We start from the raw sequence: 19,754 nt of genomic DNA, 5'->3' as shown, positions 1-19,754 counted from the left end.
TTTATCAGTGATGCTCACCATTTGACAAGAAAGCTATCCTCAGTTTATCCCAAGATTTCATTTTGTCAGATGCCTGGTGTCTCATCAATTCCTTTCATGTTCCTGGGATTTTCTCTTTTCCAGGTTCAGGCCACAGCAGCTCTCTGTGTTAGGGATAACTGTTAAGCTCTTCTTTTGAATTCATGAGCTTCCAAATTAAACTTTTGCTGACACCTGCTACCTAGCCTGGTTGAGCATAATGACAGTGTCACCCAGGCTACTGGAGCTCTGCCACCAAACCAAGTACATTGCAACCAAAAATAATTGTAAGGTGCCTGGACTAGGCAGCACAATGATTTGGGGAGCATCTGGAAAACTCTGGCTACTGGAAATCCAATCAAAGTCTGTTTCTTAAGGAGCAAACTTTTCAACAGCAATCATAGACAGGAATTAAATCCATAGAGTAGATGGCAACAGAGATTAATAATCATCATCAATTAGCTGATGGAATCAAACAGAAGAAAATGAGGGTAAACAAAAACCTGTCTCCCCCTCCCCCTTGAATGCAGTCCTACCTTCATTCATCCAGAGTCAAAGATCTCTCCTGAGCACTGGTTTCAAGTGCCAAAAAATTTAGCAGGTGTCATAACATAAGGTCAAGACTTAATTATTTATATGGAGACATCAATCATCCTGTGGGGATGATTTATTTATAAATCACCAGAGCTGTAACACAAGACAATAAATTCTGATTTTCTCCTGCTCCTTCCTGAAGGGACCAGGAAGGTCCACACTGTGGCCAAATGGCCTCAGGAGCCTATAGAAGATTTTGCCCAGCTCCACATGGAGGAGGCTTTTCTACACCTTTTAGATCATGCAACCAAAATACCACCGGGAAAATCTCATGCATATTTGCTACATCTCAGTAATGAACATTTACTGATTATGGATTATCTGGAGAATTTAGCTTTTTAAACATTATTCAAATTTTTATGTTTATGTAAGCTAATAAGACTGAGGAGATTCAGTAACTACTCTTTGCCTTATGGTATTTGAAAAGAGTGTCCATGGGGCTTAGCTCAGCATCTTCCACAGTTGCTTTTAAAAGACTAAAATAGAATTTTTCTGCCTGAAAAAAACCCACTCTATCCCTACTCAGTATAATGTTCTTTGCTCACAATTAATGCCAAAAATCAATTTTCTAATATGCTTTTTATGTTTCTGCTGAGCACAAACAGGATGGCACAGTAAAAGCTTTTATTGCCATCTGATTAGACTGCACTGGGGGTAAGTAAGTGGCTTGGGCCAGCAGGGCTGCGAGATTGCTGTGCTGGATGCAGCAAACACAGAGAAGGGCATGGGATGCTGAGCACCAGCCACAATCCTGCTCTCAGGGTCATTCAGGGAAATGTTATCAACTCTTTGGGAAAAGCAGGATCAGGCCCATTAGGTTTTCTGATAGCTGGACAAAGTCATGAACAGGCACTTGGGCTGTTCCTTAACCTCCTCTTCTGGGATTTTGATAAAGGGTTAATTACAGCCAGGGACTCTCCGAGATTTGTCCATGTATTTATCTGTTAAGAGGAATCATGCTATTGATCTTATTCACATGACTGTTTTTCAGGCAGGGAGGTGATTAACTTTGAGTGAAACTGGTAAGAAAAGAATATAGGAAGAGAGATGGAAAGAAAGTTATGGTTAAAATAAGAGCTAGGATAGAAGGTTTCCTTTGCTTTTCCATCATGATCTCGTGTAGCCCAAACCCATCAGCTTTACCATCAAGAAAAGAGGAGTACGAGGAGTATCCAGGGCATCTTGTGATCTCTCTGAACTTCATGGCAAGACTCCATTTTGGCAAGAGCAAGTCAATAAGCTCTCCTGCACATCCATTATTGTATTTCCACTGATTTTAAAAGGAGACCGTTTATCACTGTATTTCAGTGACAGAAATACTAAAATAATGTTTCACTGGGCTTATAAGAGGGTGTGAAAAAGGATGGGTGAGCTGGCAATGTCTTCAAGGAACAATTAAGACATTAAGAGTGCAGGAAAATATTTTTAAGAAATAACTTATTAGTGAGAAAATAGAAATTTAGGACCCGATTCAGTTATGAGATGTTCCTCAAGCACCCTCTGAATTTTGCTCAGAGCATGTGAAAAAAATGAAAAATTCATAGTATTTCTTGTAGGCAAGACCAGTCATCTGCTTGTGTGTTTTTATGGAATACTGGGTATATTTATAGCATTTAGTAATTCTAGCAACATTCAATGTAAAGAGTAACAGATGAATGTATCATGAAACAAGGCACTGGCAAGGCAGGTGGGAAATGATTTCCAAAATATTGCAGCAACCAGGCTGGGAGAAATCTAGGAAGATGGTAAATATAACAGACCTAGGTAGCTTCAAGCAAAGGCAGGGTTAAAGCCCAGGCTGAGCCCTATGCACATGTTCTGTGGAGGAGGAGAGCCAGGACTCCTGTGTGTGAGCCCCAGCAGAGGTGGCCTCCACGCCACTCCAGCCTCAGTGCATCCAAGGACATGGGTGACAGTAAAATTGCAGTTGACTGCAGAGAGAAGAAAGGAGGGGAAGGAAATTGTATTGGCTCAACTGCAAGAATCACAGACTTCCCTAATCAGACAGATGATGCCTAACTAGGGCACAACATGAACCAAAAAGAAAGGTGGCAGATTTCACAAATTAGTCATGGCAGAAACGGTGAATTTCACAGCTTGAAGTGAATTCACGTTATAGGATGAAACAGCACAAAGTGATTAAGAGCTCTAACTGATAGGAGCAATAAGCATGTGAGACTTAGTCATCATACAGCAGCCGACATTTGTCTCTGGCTTCAGCTGAGCCACAGGAGCAGCCCTTCAGCCTTCAGTTTTTGAAGCGAGTGGGAGCTGGTGAGGACAATCACAAACAAGATCCCACAGATGTTTGCTGGAGTTTTCTGGTTCTGTGAGGTACAACCATGGCAGCTGGAGCTGCCATGTAGGGAGATGTTCTGCAGGCACAGGCTCTGCTCCTGGTGCCACCACTGAAACCTTGGAGCTGTGGCAGCAGGACCAGCAGGACCTCATCTTCACAGCATGACCCCACTGGTGAAGAACAGAGAGGGAAGACAGCTGAGAAAGGCTGGAACAAGGCGGGACACTGTTGCAGCATGCTCCCTGCCATGCTGGGGATGACCTTCCAGGTCTGACTGTCATTTTTAGAGCCACTAGGTGCTGGCACATGCCATCTCATAGTAACCATACCACAGCATGCATCCCTAATAGAAAACAACTATTAAACAGTCTATTCCCATTTTCTATTCTTTCAGGAGATCAGAACCAGTGTCACAAGCCTCTGTCACAGGTAGTAAAACATTTTAATAGCTGTGACAGCACACTTTCAAGGAAATGTCTGTTAACAGATACTGGAACATTACCCTACCACTTGTATCCCTGCTTAGATGAAGATAAAAATTCTGGAGAAAAACGTCACCATTATATCTTAATACTTTTGTTTATATGTACATGGTTCTGTCTTAGCTATTGAAAATCCACAGAGCAAAATGGAAGCAAAGTGAGCTAATACCAGCGAGGACAAGGCCACCCTGGAGAATTCCTGTGGCAGCATAAGCCTATTTGAAACTGTTCCCGGAGGCAGGCTGTGGCCAGGCTCGGGCAGTGCCCCGGCAGCCCCGAGCGAGCCGTGCCAGCGGGGTTAACACACCCGAGCTGGCAGGCGGAGCCGCGAGCCCTTCAGGGAGCAGAGCCTGGCAGCTTTCCTCTGTTTATTGAGGGTGTTCCAGCACCGGCGGGTCCACTGAGCGCAGCTGTGTTAATATTGTGCAGGGAGAGGGGAAGCTGTTGAAGTTGCCAGGACTGAAGCCATAGAGGAACGTAATGGGGCAGTGCCAGTTCCTTCAAATCCCACCTGGAGCTTATTAGCCATCCGCAGGGGGTAGCAGAGCACCTGCACCGCAGACTATCCAACACTCACCCTCTGTGCAGAGTCCAGCCGCTCCTCGACTGAGCACTGCACGGCCACAGCTCCGCTCCTCACCCAGCACGAGAGGATTTCCAGTTGTACCGTGAAGAAGGACCCCAAGAGGGATTGATCGCTCTTGAACAAGGATGAAAATACAAAGTTTTAAAAGAATTATAATTTCTAAAGCATTTTGAAAGGAATGCCCTTGGAGCCCTGGTTAGGAACTAGAAAGGACTTTTCAGAAGGCAGTCAGGGCGAGAGACCCTCTTCTACACTGATTTTGGAACCTGGCAGGTTTTAAGAGATCTTTCAGTAACATTTTGCAAATCGATGCTAATTTGATGTATCAGAGCTCAGCACTGTGCCGATTCACTGTCGAACCAGTATTAACTAGGCATTTTTGGGGAATGCTTATATCTCAAGGTCCATTAAATATGCAGACCTGGCAATTATTTCACCACCCTTAAAATACTTAATTTGAAATGTGCATCAGAGCACCCATAAATGGTCTCTCAGTCCTCATAAGAATGAAGCCTCCCTCTCTTGGAAGTGCAAGCCAATGTCCTGGGAGAGGGGCTGGTGGCTGTGCTTGGGATGAAGACAGGAGGCAGGAGAGGCCTGATGCTGCCTGCAGTGCTGCCACAGAGAAGCACAGCCACGTTAAGGTCTGCTAGGGCCTGATCTGCCGACCGCCATTCATACAGCAACCAACCTGGAGAAAGTCAGGAAATGTTAAGTAAATGGCAATCCTCGAGAGAGCGCTAATTACTCACCTCGGGAAAGGTGGCCACATCAGTTGCATAAACTTTCTGAGTGCTTTTTGAACCTGAGTGCCTGTGATCTGACATTCACTTAAAGCTACGAGCTAAATAAAAGTTGCTTTATTTTTTAACAGTTGCTAATTTAGCCAAAGCTGCAAGAGATCCTGATTTTTAAATCTGGGTTCCTTTAATGCCTGCACAGAAACAGCTGGAGAGAGGTTGGTTTCTCCTGTTCAGTGTGATCCTCAAATGCAGACCCGATCCCCTTCAGAGCTGGGAGAATCACAGCACTAATTAGCTGGTGACATGTATATTTAGATGACTGACTTCAGGCACCTACATTTGAATATGTGATTTAATATGCCTTCACTTTTAGGTCCTGAAATGGGGATACTACTTAACTCAAAGAAGATCGATTAATTTTTGTGTCGCTTTTAAGTTCTTTAATGGAAGATGTTACATAAATAATTATTTAATAAACTTTAACAGGTTTTTTTTGCATGAGCTGCTTGATCTCCTTAGAGCATATAAATCAGTATGAGCTGCATTAGTAAAATAAGTTCAGAAATCTAAAGAGTACATCAGAAGTTTGACTAGTGCATAAAAAGGGGTAAAAGCTAAGTTGCTCTTCCATTGGCAAAAAGCAGACAGATTGTTTTTTTGTGAACCTTTAGACTTCTCATTTCTCAGGAATCACAAAATCCATTTGTGAAAAGATCTAGGAAATAAAGAAAGAAATTGTACAAGTGGCATCCTGGTCAGTAAAGCATGTGAGTCTGTAGGCACACAGACAGGATGATGCCATGAATCTCCCCTTTGTGTTGCAGTTCAGAAGAGGAGTTATTTTCTTCATCTGAGCAGATGCCAAAGGCTCAGAGAAGGGCGAGCGGACAGAACGCAGCCCCTTTCTTGCAGCAGAAATGTATTTGCCTGGTTTTTCAAGTAAGAGAAGAGAGAATCCCATCCTAATCTGCAGTGATGAAACCTCTTTGTCTGGGGGTTATCACAGCACTGGGTGCAAGGCAGAGACTGACCAACTATTATTTCATCCTCCCATCCCTCAGTCCAGAGCTTATTCTATCCAACACAGATTTCCACATCCACCAGTTCTAGGGAAATTTCCTTCCCTGCATCTCTAAGATACACAAATACTTACATGCTTTTTTCCATCTTTCCCTGAAAGCAGACTCTATCACACTCACATCCAAAATCCTCCCTCTCCAACTACAGAAGCTAATTTATTACTTTTCTGGCTTTTCTTCTCAACCATTATTCAGATACCATTGTTAGTGTTTCTTCCAATAACACCAAAGCCCTGTGACAATGTTTTAACGAGTCACTTATAACTTACTAGCAAAGTAATTCATGTCTGCCTGTTAGTTATGGCTGTGTGATCTACCCAAGGAAGCTGCTGTCCAATAAATTACTGAACCGTCTGCCTTCACACAGTGCTCCCCAAACTCTCCAGCATCTCCTCCCTGCTTTCTATCACCTAACTTAATGCCAAGACAAAAGATGGCAGCTGTTTCAGCACTTAATGCCAGTATTCCTTTGCAGACTAGGGGAAGGGGATTTCCTTTCAAAATGCCACTCTCCCACTGAGACTGGCAGTCTTGGAGTTATTGGTGTGACATCAAGGTGCAGAGATTTTATGATGTAGAAAATTTACATGAGCAATTTCTTGCTTTGGTTTTTTTTTTTTTTTTCCCAACATTTAAAAACTAGAGTTATTTTTGAATCCTTGGATTAATTAATTAATCATTTTCTCATAAACACTGTAATTGTTTAATGCTTTGGAATAGCACTGCCCATATTGTTTTGTGTATGCTGCCTCTCCTGTAGGTCTCAGTGTCTCCCCACAGCATTAGATGTTGTATATGCTTCTAACACATGTGAGTCTACAGCTCACATAAAGCTCTTCTATCCTGTACCTTACACAGGAGGGCTACTGCACTGATAGCAGCCAGTACGTAGTATCTATAAATTACAAATCATCACACCTACCTGCACTGTGTCTTCTGATACCTCTTCTAACCTCTGTTGCAGCACTTTTACTTCAAAATACTAGAATCAGCTTGTTATTCTACCTTTAGTTTACACTGGGAGAAACCTCAGCTCAGGATAATGTCAGGAGATTATCTGAGGTCTCTGTTACAGTAGCAGTATGTGTTGCTAGCACAGAAATTCATCTGGTTTTCATAAATATTTGATGGGGCTCTATCATCCTCATCATCATTTTGGGCTGGTTGGAAGAGGATCCCCCCGCGATTGCAACCCATTTCCGAGTTGTCGTGGAAAGTCAGTTGGTGATATTTCAATCACAGTGTTCTTATAACAAATTCCATTCAAATTCTGTCTGAAAGGGAGTTAAGGTTTCATCCTGCTGCTTGGAGAATGATATGCTAAATGCAGCTTCCCATGGGCTTGGCTGCACTCCAGCACTTTGTAATTTATAGTTCTCCTTCCGAGTTCTGGCTGTGACCTTGGGACTGCACGGTGAAGTTCTCCCATGTTTTGCTAAAGCCCTGTCCCGGAGCCCTTGCCCCCTTCCCAGGCAGCACAGGGCAGCTCCTGGGACATCAGGGCAGTGCTCTGGCACATGGGCAGCTGGGAGAGCAGCACAGGGGAGTGCTCATTTCCTCTTTTTTACTATTAGGAGCAAATCATGGAACGTTGTTCTTAAATGACAGAAATTATTAGGTAGCTTCAAAGCATGAAATTCATTCACAGAAGAGGTTGAAATTATATTAGCCAAAGGCGTTTTCTGCAGAGACAGCCACAAAACAGCTCTAATTTGAGATCTCCAAACAGCTGTTGTGCCCTATGTATTTATATTGAAAAGATAACTTGGAGATTATGTTAACATGCAATTAAATTTAAAAGAAGTTTTAACATAAATACTGATCTTATTGATAGCATACAGGGGGTGCCTAAGAGGCTTTTCTGAGAAATGTGTGTGTCCACGGCCAGAGGAACTGACAACCCAGATTGTAACACATGCCACTTTTAACAGAAAAATTGTGTAATTGAGAGAAATTATTGCCCCTTGAAGATTACATTCATTATAGATTGTAACAGAGATATGTCTTCAGAATGACTGCAGCTCCCTTCAGTTAAAGAGCTATTCAGAAATATCAGTGTTTGAGCTCATGGACATAGCTGCAATTGTTTTAGCAGAGTTAGTGAGGGAAAGCAATTTAGAGGAAGGTACAGCAGACCCATGCAGCTCTTTTGTTTCTTTATTCTTTCCAGATTTTTCAAGGACATATGTTCTGAAAGTACCTGCCTATTTGGATTCCTTAGGATGGAGAATAATTTTAAAATTAAAAAGAATAACTTTTAAAATAATGATTTTAAGAATTATTTTTTTAAATTTTAAAATCATGATAGAAGTCTCTTAAACTTCTATCAGTCTAAGAGACTTATTTCACCAGTAATTGCCATGGATTTTCTGCAAAACAAGTCATATGGATGTACCTTTGAAACCAAAGAAAAACAACTCTTAATTTTTTCATTTGGTCTTCAAAGTATTGCATTTGACATTTTTTTGTGATTGGCACTTACTATAAATGAACCATCTCTGTAACCCAGTTGTATCTGTTTTGAATTGCTTCTTCTATTACCTGATGTGAAGACATCAGAGAATAATTACGTTAAGTAGTTGTTTGTAAACAATAAACCAGCAAACCCAAGAAACTCTTTTGCTAGGGAATTTGCTAGGTGCTCATCACCAAGATACCACTGGCAAAACATACATCAGCTCCCTGGGCCAGTCTAAAAATGGTGGCCCTCCACTGGAGAACTTTTGGCTTTTTGCTTCACTTGTGACACATCTCCAGTGAAATGATTCCACCTGTGGGCAGTGCTCAGAGGTGAGGTGTGTGGAAAGGCCCCAAGGCAGTGGTGCTGTGTGTGCAGAGACCTCTGCGGCAGCGCCGCGACGGGAAAGGACGACTGGCAGTATTTATGGCAGGTTTCTGTGCAAGAGGTTTCTGTGCTCTACACTGAGTATTTATTCTGGCAGTAGCTCTAATTGTGCTGTAAACCACCCTGGGTGCTGGTTGCTGTGTGCCCAGGAGTTTGACTAGAAGCCAGGCAACACTGAGCTCAGTGATAATGGTGCATCATTTCGCCGCAGGAGCCTCATGCCCGTGGGTAGCAACAGCCTTCCTGCTTCCTCCCACACTCTCTGAGCAACCAAATCCCATCTCCAGGGTGTCTTCTGGATGATAAACTTGCTGTTGTTTATTATTAGCACACCATGAAGTGTGAGGTGTGTATTAGAGATACCTTTCTCTCACGTGTTAGAGAATTAATATCAGCCTGTCTCCAATCCAGCTGACCCCATTCCCGTGCACTTCTAGGGCAAAGAAGTAGCGGGGAGAGCTTGTGCAGAGAGGACCCACCACAAGAGCTCATCATTTCCTCCAGGAAATGTCTTCCCTTTGCAAAATCCTGTTCAGCCCTGAGAATCTCCTCATTATTTCAATGCAGACCAGTCAGTGTTCGCTTTTGCAGTGTTCTGAGCAGAGGCAGTGGTTTCTTCAAACTTTTCAGTGTTGCAGAGTTTTTTTGTATGATCATTGGCATTATTCATGCACACCTCCAGCTCCTCATCCTTAAGTGACTTTGAGACTTCCTTCTATAATCCATCATATCAGCAGCCCTCTTGGCTGGCCTTGCCTTAGTAACAACTGCTTCTTCTCCCAGCAGTTCTCCTGACACGTCTTGTCAGCGGGACAAAAAGCTGAGCTCAGTCAGAGGGGACTATGTGGAATTCATCCACATTTGGATGGGAAGGGAGGGTTCATGATGGATAAAGGAGATATGTGAGAGAGCATCAGAGGAAGCAGCTGGGCTGATTCAAAGCAGCAGCTCTGCCCTGTAATTCCACGTATCACTGTGTGCCATTACCTGGAGCAGAGCCTGTGAGACCAAGAAATACTCGTTCCATCTGAGCTGGCTCTTGTGTGTCTGATCAAAGCCTCTCTGCTTTTTCCAGCCTTAGACCATCTCACTGGCTGCACAAGCCTGGCAGTTATGCTACACTGGGACTTTCCCTGTTTGGCTGTTCAACTGCCCTGTTACTTTCTTTTCTCAGGGCTTCTTTTCCCCTCTAATATCTCACCTAAACTTTTTCTTTCTTAGCTTCAGGCCATTGCTCCCTGGCCTACAATTTTCTGAGACTGTGAATAACTTTACTTCATTTCTGTTGTTCCTTTGATATTAGACTGTGGTCAGGTACACCCTGAGCCATCTCTTTCACTGGACTCTGAATCTGGCTTTCTCAGCCTCTCTACATGTTATGTTCTCTAATCTACATGTCCTCCTTTGTTTTCATCTTCTTTTGAAGTTTGGTTGCTAGAAGTAAAGAGCATCATGCTTTTAGTTGGCTGTTATTTGTATTGACTTACATGCACTTCCCACAGCTAGCTATATTTTCTTACCCAGAAGGACTATTTTTGTTTATGTTGGTTTACTTTATGAAATTATCTTTCTCCTCTCCAAATTTAATTTTGCAAATGAAAATATATGAAATAACTCTCCATTTTGCTGCCAAGGTACCAACAGAAAGCAGTAAGACTAAAGAAGGCAACTGGTTATAAAGGCTCCTAAGTTCAATTTTTGTTTGCTGCAAAAGCTTAGTGTGAGTTTGGAGCAGCTTCTGCACAGGCAACAGAGGCAGGACTGTCCTCAGGACTATCCCTGTGCCATGTGTAAGGATCTCTGCCATTTTGGATAGTACTATCAGCTACCTTTCCCCAGACATTCAGTTTCTCCAGTAACATAGTTTCCTGTGATTTTTCACCAACATATGAATTTGTGTCCTATGGGAAGTTCTAAGTTTGGGATTTTCTTTAAGATTAAAAAAATCTCAGTTTTAAAACTTGTCATGAAATACAAAATTCTTGGGAAGGAAATTCCGTTTGGTGAAAGCAGAAATGCTCCATCTAGATGATTTTCATCCAGCCTGGTTACTGGGATTTGGCTGTACTGATGAATCTCCCCTTGCCTCAGCTCAGCATCCCACAGGAGCTGCCAGTCCCAGCCCACCCTGCCCTGAGCTCTCCCTAGCAGACCCCAGGGCTCAGCCAGCACCAGCTTCCACCACCCAGCACTGCCTCTCTTACCTTGCTGCTTTCCCTAGATAGCAAATCTACACCTGACAAATGTGAAATGCAAAGAGCAGGAAAAGGTTGTATCCCATCATGGGAAAGGAGATCATGCCTGGGAGTGAGATCTTTGTATGGTGAAAGAATTGCAGCTCCCCAGAGCAACAGGGAGGTTGAGAAGAAGGGAGAAATTTGAACCTAAATTTGTAAAATGAGGCCATATTAAGATTTCTAACAATGTCAAAGATCTGAAAGATGGAAGCAGCCTCCTGCACTGTAGCATGCTGGGCTCTGTGGACGTGCTGGGGATTGGATTTCTGCATATGTGCCTTCCCTGGCACTGATGGTGTCCCTCATAAAACACAAGAACCCAGCAAGCCAGCACTGCTTTTCCAGCCTCTGCCCTGTACTCCCCCAGCACTTGTAACCAGTCCCTTGGTTTGCTGACTCCTTTATTCTGTGAAACCACTGGCTCTTCTTGTCCTAGGCTTGTAATGGGTTTGCAATTAGGGTCTCAGCTCTGAAAACCATGAGAGAAAGAATACCTGTAATAATACTATTTTAAAAATAACTAATTCACAGTTCTACATTGACTTCTTGAAAAAAAACCCCTCCAATAACTATTAATAGCAATACACATGAGGACTGCTGACATAAAGGACAGGACAAACTTTCTAAACTATCTCCTATCTTTGTACTCTATAAATATTTATTTGTAGCAATACTGCCGATTTCACTGGCACTTCACCTCACCCTGTGTCAGCAGAGCCATGACAGCTTCATAGGACAATACCAAGTGAAAAGTAACATCTGCAGAGCCCTTCCTGCCAGAAGAATTGGCCTCTGAATAATTTTTCTTTTCAGTGATTGAACCAGAATCAGTAAGGGGAAGAATTGCTTCAGTTGTCCAAAAGACAACTTGAATGTTTCGTTTTTTATCACTGAAACAGAAATCTTCAAAATGAAAACTTATTTCCAATACAAAAATTACTTTTTTTCTTATAAGTACCGAAACAAAACATTTTGATTATTTTAAGTTCAGAATAAAGTTTCTCATGTTTAATTAGTTGCTACCCTCATTAAAAAAAATCAAAAACCAATAAATAGTTCATAAAACACTTAATAAATGAAAGATCCCAGCAAGCCTCAGCAAAATTTACAATGAAGTTATTGCCTTTTGGACGATCACTGTTTTTAATGGACACTGAAATGCACTTTGCAAATGGGCTGTTGCATCTGTCTTTTAGTTGATTATTAAATTCAAAATATTTGAAATATGTATTGTAGGATTACTTTATTTTAATTTTCCCAGCAGAGACATTGACAGTTCCTGGATGATACTGCACCAAACTGTCCTCTTTAATGACATTTTCTTTATAATAATCATTGATCCACATGAATTTGTCAGTTCCTAAGTAGGAGCTCATCACTTACATTGCTTGTGAGAGCTCTGTCAAGGGCTGAGCGTGGCACAGAGGATCTCCTGCTATGCAAGTTGGCCATATAATCACATGATAGTTGGATATGATTTGGATTCTAATATTTTGTGGCTGCTCTAAATACCACAGTGTACCAAAATACCCTGTCTTTTGTCCATGTGTGCTGACAACATTCCAAAAGGGAAGGTAAAATCCTGTGGTGAATCATAAGCAAAACAGACTGATTTGGAAAGCTGTATTTCCTGCCTGTCCCCAAGAACAAGAGCTGCTTATCTCATTCTCTTCCCTATTTGGGCCAAAATATCACCTTTTTCTTAGACTGATTGTTCAATAGGTTGACCATCCCAACCCAGTAGTTGATGCAATAGGAACACAAAGGTCTTTGCCATCCTTCAGCAGATGGCAAGGATGGCTTATCCTGTCTGGGCCCTCAGCAAGAGCCCTGGTCCACAACCCAGGGAACAGGCTGTGCTCTTTGCTGCAGGAGCAGGAGGGAAAGGCAGGGGAAAAGAGGGCAGGGAGAGGCCGAGGAGCCTCTCACACAGCCCATGGTGAGACACCAATCCATTAACTGCTTTTGCCTCTCCTGACCTCCTGTCTCTGACATTGCTCTCAGCATATCCCTCCCCAGCCCCCACACTGGCTGCAAAATGCACTAAATAAAATCAGGCGGACAGCAGCCCATGCACCTGCTTAAGGCAAGAAAAGAGGGACCTGGGCTGTCCAGGGGCCCTGGTGAGGCAACAGACATGAGGCAAAAGGGGTAAAAGGGTGCAAGAGGAAGGTATAAATTCAAGACCTAGAGCTGAGACTCAAATATAGGAGTAAGAATCCAGATGAGCTGAAAGGGGAGCTGGCATCCATGCTCCAAGAGATTCATGGAGAACAGAAGGCTGCCTGGCTGTTAAAGTGTCCTTTCAAGGACACCAAGGAGGATGGGAACAGTTTACAGCAATTCCTGGTGGCAGAGACTCCCACAGGCTGGACCTTGAATCAGTCAAAGTATGGCAAAGCCTTGTTTTTCCCTCTCACTGCTCTAGGCCTTGTCCTAGAGTGACCTTGAATGTTATGAAAGCAAACACCTTCTGGAAATGAAATTGTAACTTGTGGCATAAGAGCACATGTGAAGTTCTAAAAAACCACAGACATTACAAAATCATGTTTTAGTGGGTCTGGTCCTAAGGAGCAACTGTGGCTTCCAGCTATTGTACAGAGCCTTGAGAGGCATCGTCCTCTTCATAATTTTTAAAAGAAAAGACATCAACACTTCTGTGACTTCTTCCCTTTATAGTGAGGAGGAAGAGATGGGGAAGGCCTCCCTGTCCTTTCTCAGAGAATCCCCTGGATTAAGGGAGTCCTTTAGGACCCTTCTAAATATCACTACAACACTTACTCTTTTTTAGTGATTTCCAGCAATTCTCACAGATTAGTGCTCCCTCAGGATAGTTCTGCTCACAGACACATAATGCTCTGTTTTCCCCTTCCCTCAGCGTCTCCCCTGAAACAGTATCCTTGGGAAGGAGAAAGGTTTACAGTTCTTCCCCCTTTTTCATCTTGTAAGCTGTACTCATTCTCTGCTGCTACACAAGCAATAAACCAGGCACCCAAGCAGGGATTATTTTAGTAATATTCCATTTCTCTGTCAGACTTTAGGTCAGGTGATAATTTTGGGTGAGGTATTGTCTGCAAAGACAATGAATGCAAGAAGCCATCTTTATCCCAGCAAGGGATAAACTAGATGATCTAAGTGATTTTCTCTGTCACTGTCTATGTTTCTACTATGGAATAACCTGCTGGACGAGGAGAAGGATTTATTGCTTGGACTGCAGTGATGGATATTTCCAAAAAAGCTCAACTCAGGTTATCTCCTCACTGCCTCATAAGGGCAGTGTGTGTCCAGCAAAAAAGGGACATTTTGCTGCTGTGCAGAGACAACCAGGAGAGCACAGCTTATTCCCCCTGAAGGGTGTCACAGATGGCAAAGATTCTTGGTGTGGATGGCTCAGGTCTTGAATATCAGCAGGAACTTGAGGCAAATTTTGGCATTGTTTTCAGCCTTTTTGGGATATATTTCATTCTAGAATGAATTCTTAGGACTTGTGTTCTAAGAAAGCTCTAGGAATACTGAAGTAGGGAGGAGAGTTGTGGGAAAATGCATGGATTACAGCTTTTCCCTTCCCTGGAAGCCTGAACAACATTCACAGCCTGTCCATTAACAACCTCAGGGCAGGAAAAAATTTTCAGTCCTGATGCCAGCAGAAAACTCCTCCATGAAGCAGTCTGTTTTTAAGATCCTCTTCATTATACAGTAAAGGTCTCACAGGTCAGTCTGTTGTTTTACTTTTTAAATGAGAATGCCATAGTCCAGCTCAGAACAGCAGCAAGGTACCAGCCCTCAGCCTTGTACATTTGTTTTTCCAGGCAACTGAAGGAAAAAAACCTTTAGTGGGTTCAACAAAGGGAACCAAAGATAATTGTTTATAGTATATAGACATGAAGGTGACTTGTGGATGTTTATACTTCCCAGACTGAGAAATGTTATTCAAGGGAACAGGATGTTTTGAGCCTACAGCATCCTATTTTTTTCCGTGAAATAAAACTCCATAGTATCACAGGGTCAATAGTTTTCTCTGCTGTTAGCCCCTCAATTCTATTAAGAAATTCTTGAATATTCTTCCCCTGCATCATTTCCCTTTTTCATTTTTTTTTGTTTTGTTTGCCTGTTTGTTTGTTGTTTGTTGATGGTTTTGCTTACCAGATACAGAAATGCTTCATTTAAAAGCTTATAATCAGTGAGTGTCTGTAGCTGACACTGGATAAAGTTGTCATTAGGATTTAGATTTCACTGATTGTGCTTTATTATTTTTATATTTTGCAAGAGGTTTTTAACTTTCCTTTTGTGTGTTCATAGAACTGTTTAAAGTGAAGGGGCTTTGCCATACTAAAAGGGTATTGAGGAGAGCCTGTTGTTATTACCATGCAAGCCAGACAGTCTGAACAGTCTTTCAGTCAGATGTAAATCCACAATTATAAATCACCATGTGAAGGGGAATAGCAATCACTGCATTTTGATCTATCACCACAATACTTTTCATATAAATATACTGACCAGAATAGGAAATTTAGTGTATTTTCTGTGTCTTTATGCAGTAAACATCTCTTTGAAGCACCATTTGAGCTAGACGTCAAGAGTATCTCTGAATAAGAACAGCTTACAAAGAAGAGATGGTGCCAGACTTATGCACAGCAGAGGGATTAAAAAAAAACACAAAAAAACCTGCTGGGTGTCAGAACTGTATAGGCCTGTAAAACTTCTACAAACTGGGGTGTACAGCATGTGTAGTTGTGTACACTTAATGCTTAAATAGTTCCCTCTGCTTCAAAGAGAAGGGCTGTCCTGGCAGCTACGGGGCAATCAGAGTTTAGTTCTTACTTTGCCATGGACTTCTGTGGTATTTTCTGCAAGTCATTTCATTTCATTGTGCCTAAGTTTCTTCATGTATAAAATAAATCCTTCAAATACAATTGGATCAGCTTCATACAGCAAATTACATCTGATGCTGAATCATGTCTTTTATCTCTCTATCTGCCTGCTTATTTTTATTGTGAGCTCCTCAGGGCAAAGACTATCACTTGAAGTCTCATATATAATAAAAGTCCCTTTAGCACCACAGATCCCATTCTCTGGACTGGAAGCTTAGTGTAATAAAAATAAACAAATGTGATCAGCCACGGGAATTAAAATAAAGTATCCAAAGCAAAGAAAATGTATACTTATGACCTTCTCTCATGAATACATTGGCCCCCAGAACAGATACACTGCTTAGCTGCATCCCTGGGCAGATGTAAAACACTTCATTGCTTGGCCAACTGGATGTGTTAAGAAAAGCTTTCTTGCCACAGCAGAGCCATGTAAGAATAAAATAAAGACCATAGCCTAGGAAATGGGGTAGTTCATGTTTCAATGATCGTAACAAGGGTTTGGAAAGGAACATTAATATTCCTGAACCTCTATTTTCCTTTGTAGGAGCAGGTTGGCTAATCTAAACATATCTGAGCTGGAGAAAAAATGGGGAGAAAAAGGACTTTTCTGGTGACATAGACACATGGGGGTGGGGTACCTACTTCTGGAAAAGAGCTGTTTCCAGAGCCAGGGCTACCAGCCAGGTTTTGTGGCATGCTCACATAGTAAAGAAAGACTTATTTTAAAAGTTCTATTTCTTAGAAGGCAGAAGCTAAAATTTTGTTCTCACTGAAAATGTCATCTCCTGATACAGAATAGAGATACAACCTGAATAGGAACATGACAGGGATTTGGTCTGCTGAGCAGTTTCAGAGCATGTTTACCATACTTCATCTGGTCAAAAAAACTGAAGAATGGCAAAGATGGAAATATTTTCTTTTTTAAATGTCTAGTTTTGCTAGATTTGCAAATAAATACAGAGGAGATAATAGGCTTATTAGGCTGTAGAAACATGCTTGAGAACTGTAGGAGGAGGTGAGGGGTCATTGAGGTCAGTCCCTGCAGGTTAAGCAGGAGCTCTTTGCTCAGACAAAGCTCAGTGTCTCCCATTCAAGTTGGTTGCAAGTCCAGAGCCCAAGGTTGTGTTCTAATGATAAGCTCGTGATACACTGCTCATTATTTTTCATACAGATTAAACTCATTTTGCTCCCAGAAGAGGTCTCTGGGGTCAGCAGGCGCCGATTCCTGTTCCCTACATCGGCATTAACGCGTCTGCGGCAGCGTCTCAGCAGTTTCGCTGGCTTGCTGGGCCCACATTTTAAAGAACATTATTTTCTTCCAGAAAAACATTTCAGTTCTTGCAATCAGTGCTTGTTTCTGTAAATTAAGGAATGAATTGTGCCAAATTGTTCTCCTCTTCTTCTCTCTTCTAGGGTTATTTGCAATGTAGCTTATGCTACTGTCAGTACATCCACTCCGTGCTTTACAGGAAAATGAAATCATTACACACAACACAAATTGCTAGACTTCTTTCATAATCACACACTCTTAATTGGCATGTAAGCACCAAGATCCCTGTAATACATGCAGTAAAATGTCTCTGACTCATTTTTTTTCTCCCAGGTTGAAAGGTCAATGAGAGTATTTTTCTTTAATTTGACAGGCACACAAGAAATAATGCAAGACTCATTTATGGTCAGGTAATGCACAAAGAAATCTATAAATCAAGCTAAGGGGAATATTAGATCATGCTCATATCTGAACCCATCTGGCTTAGTTCACGAAAGAATCAATATGAGGCAGAGAGCTCAGTATTATTTGTGATTTATGCTCTTGCATCTAAGGGGAGAAACATTTGCAATTTTTAAGTCTCTTCATCTGAAACAAAAGGTGAAAAAGAAACTACGGTTGGCTATTACAACGCATGCAATAGGCAAGTGATCCCGTGGCAGATTACAGCTGCAGGGAGAAGGGATGGCTCATTCTACTTCATGACTCAGCATGTTGTTTTAGTATTTTCATCTTTACATCCCTCACCCCCCCACATGTATCAGTACAGAGGTATTAAGAGATAAAACTGGCTAGATTTCCACAAGTTTGATATTTGTAAATGAATTGTCATTGATAGTTCACGGGCACAGTGCTGTTAGAAAATACAGCATATTGTAACATACAGTTTTCTTCACTGTCTTCTTTCAAATACTATTTTCACTAATAAACCCCTAAACACCTAAAAACGTGGCATGGCTAAATATTAATCCTGCCCCATACCATCGTATACACATAGCTTTTGATCCTTTTGTGAACACCCAGGATTTACATGAAAGATTTCTACTTCTATAGTACATCTCTCAACTAAATAAAATCTCCAGTTGGCCTCGAGTTGAGCCTCCCCAAGAGGCAGGAGGAGGAGTGTCAGACGGCATTGCTGAATGCTGCACCAGTGCACGGGGTGGGAGGTAGAGGCAGAGCAGAGATCTCACAAAGCAATTAGGGTATGAAAAACACACTGCAGTGATGGGTGCCATAAAAGCGTCAGGGGAACTGGGGCAAGTAAAACATCCATTTCAGCTTCAGTGATTTGTTTTACATACAGTGCTAATATCCTTCATACAAATACCAAATGCAATTTAATTTAAATCTTGGAAGCCATTTAGACTAAAGTGAGAGCCTGACATATTTTTCTCCCAGCTAATGTGTACAAGAAGAATCAATAATTTTCCCAGCATAATTTGATGAATTATTACATCAGACATTATTGATCCAGTCAAAGAAGAAGGAGGTCAAAATAATGAAAATCAGTTGGTTGTGTAGAAATGCTTGGGATATTCATTTGGAAAAGGTTGATAACTAAAATGGTCCTACGGCTTTACACTTATTGATTTAATAAATAGAATAAGCCTTGCTGATCCAAAACAAGGTTATTTGTATAGGTGTTTCAGGGGGTTGTGTTACTGAAAGCCAGTCTATATGTCTTCTGTATGTGTTTAAATTATATTTTAGTTCAGCACACTGAAAGCATTCATTTTAAACATCTGTTCCTTTCAGCCACAATTTTCTACTGCACTTTGCTGCTGAGAACCCTTAGACTTCATTCTGGTAGTAGGCTTAGTACTCTTTCAAGTATTTAATTTAAAGTTTTTCAGATGTTTGTGCCATTATTAGTAATGAATGCATTCATTAAGTTACACACACTTTATAAACACCGGGAAGGATTCAAGAACCTCCCGCAGAAGAGGCAGTTGTGTTGGGGCTGTGTTATTGACTCCTGCTTGGGTATGTCCTTCTAGCAGAGAGTTATGCAGTGCTGCACATTTCAGTGCAAGGCTCCAGAATGTTTCCAGGAGCATGACTGGCTCCATCCTCAGCGCAGGAAGGCCCAGCGCTGGAGGCGGCGTCGGGCCATGGCCTGGCAGCGCAGAGCCCTCAGCGCTGCTCCGCGGGGAGCGGAGGCTGCCCCATCACTCTCTACACACCGGAGAGAGAAAAAAGGACCTAGAATGGGATTTATCTGGGCGGGACATAGTCAGGATACAATATCCGACATAGTCAGGATACAATATCCACAGCTTTCTCTCCCCTTGTCTTCATACCACTGGAGTCTCTTCTACTTTGGGCACTCCTCTAGTCTTTGTTCCCTCACTAGCTTTACTGTCCGGGCGCTATTCCCCTACCTGGGGTTCACTTTCCTTTTTGCAATCTCAGCCTTCCCCCTCCGTGCTTTTTGCTGTCACCACGGTGTGCAGCTGCCCGTTCCGCACGGGATTCCTGCGGGATTCCTGCGGCAGACCCCCCGGGCCGCAGCGCTGCGTGCCTCCCCGGGCCCGGCCCGGGCCCTCAGCCGCCCCCGCCGCGCCCCGCCCGGCGCGGCCGCTGCCGCCGGCCCTGCCCGAGGCCCCGGCAGCGGGCTGAGGGCAGCTCGGAACGGGCTGCAGCGAAGACAAGGGATCAGCTCTCCCCGCCCCTTGCGAGCACTCTGAATGCTCTCGGTAAGAGCAATGCCTAGCAGCTGCTAGTAGG

The 19,754-nt window shown here is 42.5% G+C and overlaps 1 protein-coding gene and 1 long non-coding RNA gene across 6 annotated transcripts in view; one reads left to right on the top strand and one right to left on the bottom strand.

Moving 5' to 3' along the window:
* The window catches only part of LOC128793464 (uncharacterized), a 40,403-nt gene extending 20,841 nt beyond the window's left edge, over window positions 1-19,562 (bottom strand). Inside the window, exon 1 of the long non-coding RNA XR_008432814.1 lies at window positions 19,409-19,562. This is a non-coding gene — a long non-coding RNA (uncharacterized LOC128793464). The remainder of the gene's footprint in view (window positions 1-19,408) is intronic.
* CHST8 (carbohydrate sulfotransferase 8) overlaps window positions 1-19,754 on the top strand; it is a 182,999-nt gene that overhangs the window by 1,565 nt on the left and 161,680 nt on the right. The window contains exon 1 of one of the 5 annotated variants that reach the window (XM_053952650.1): window positions 19,613-19,723. The exons of the other annotated variants lie outside the window; for them this stretch is intronic. The gene's annotated coding sequence lies outside the window, so the exon portion shown is untranslated. Of the gene's footprint in view, window positions 1-19,612; window positions 19,724-19,754 lie in introns of those variants that run through there. 5 annotated transcript variants of the gene reach the window in all.

This window comes from Vidua chalybeata, chromosome 11, assembly GCF_026979565.1.
Source record: "Vidua chalybeata isolate OUT-0048 chromosome 11, bVidCha1 merged haplotype, whole genome shotgun sequence".
Lineage (NCBI taxonomy): Eukaryota > Metazoa > Chordata > Aves > Passeriformes > Viduidae > Vidua > Vidua chalybeata.
Note: the sequence above shows the minus strand (reverse complement) of the source record. Positions and strands in the feature narration are given on the sequence as shown.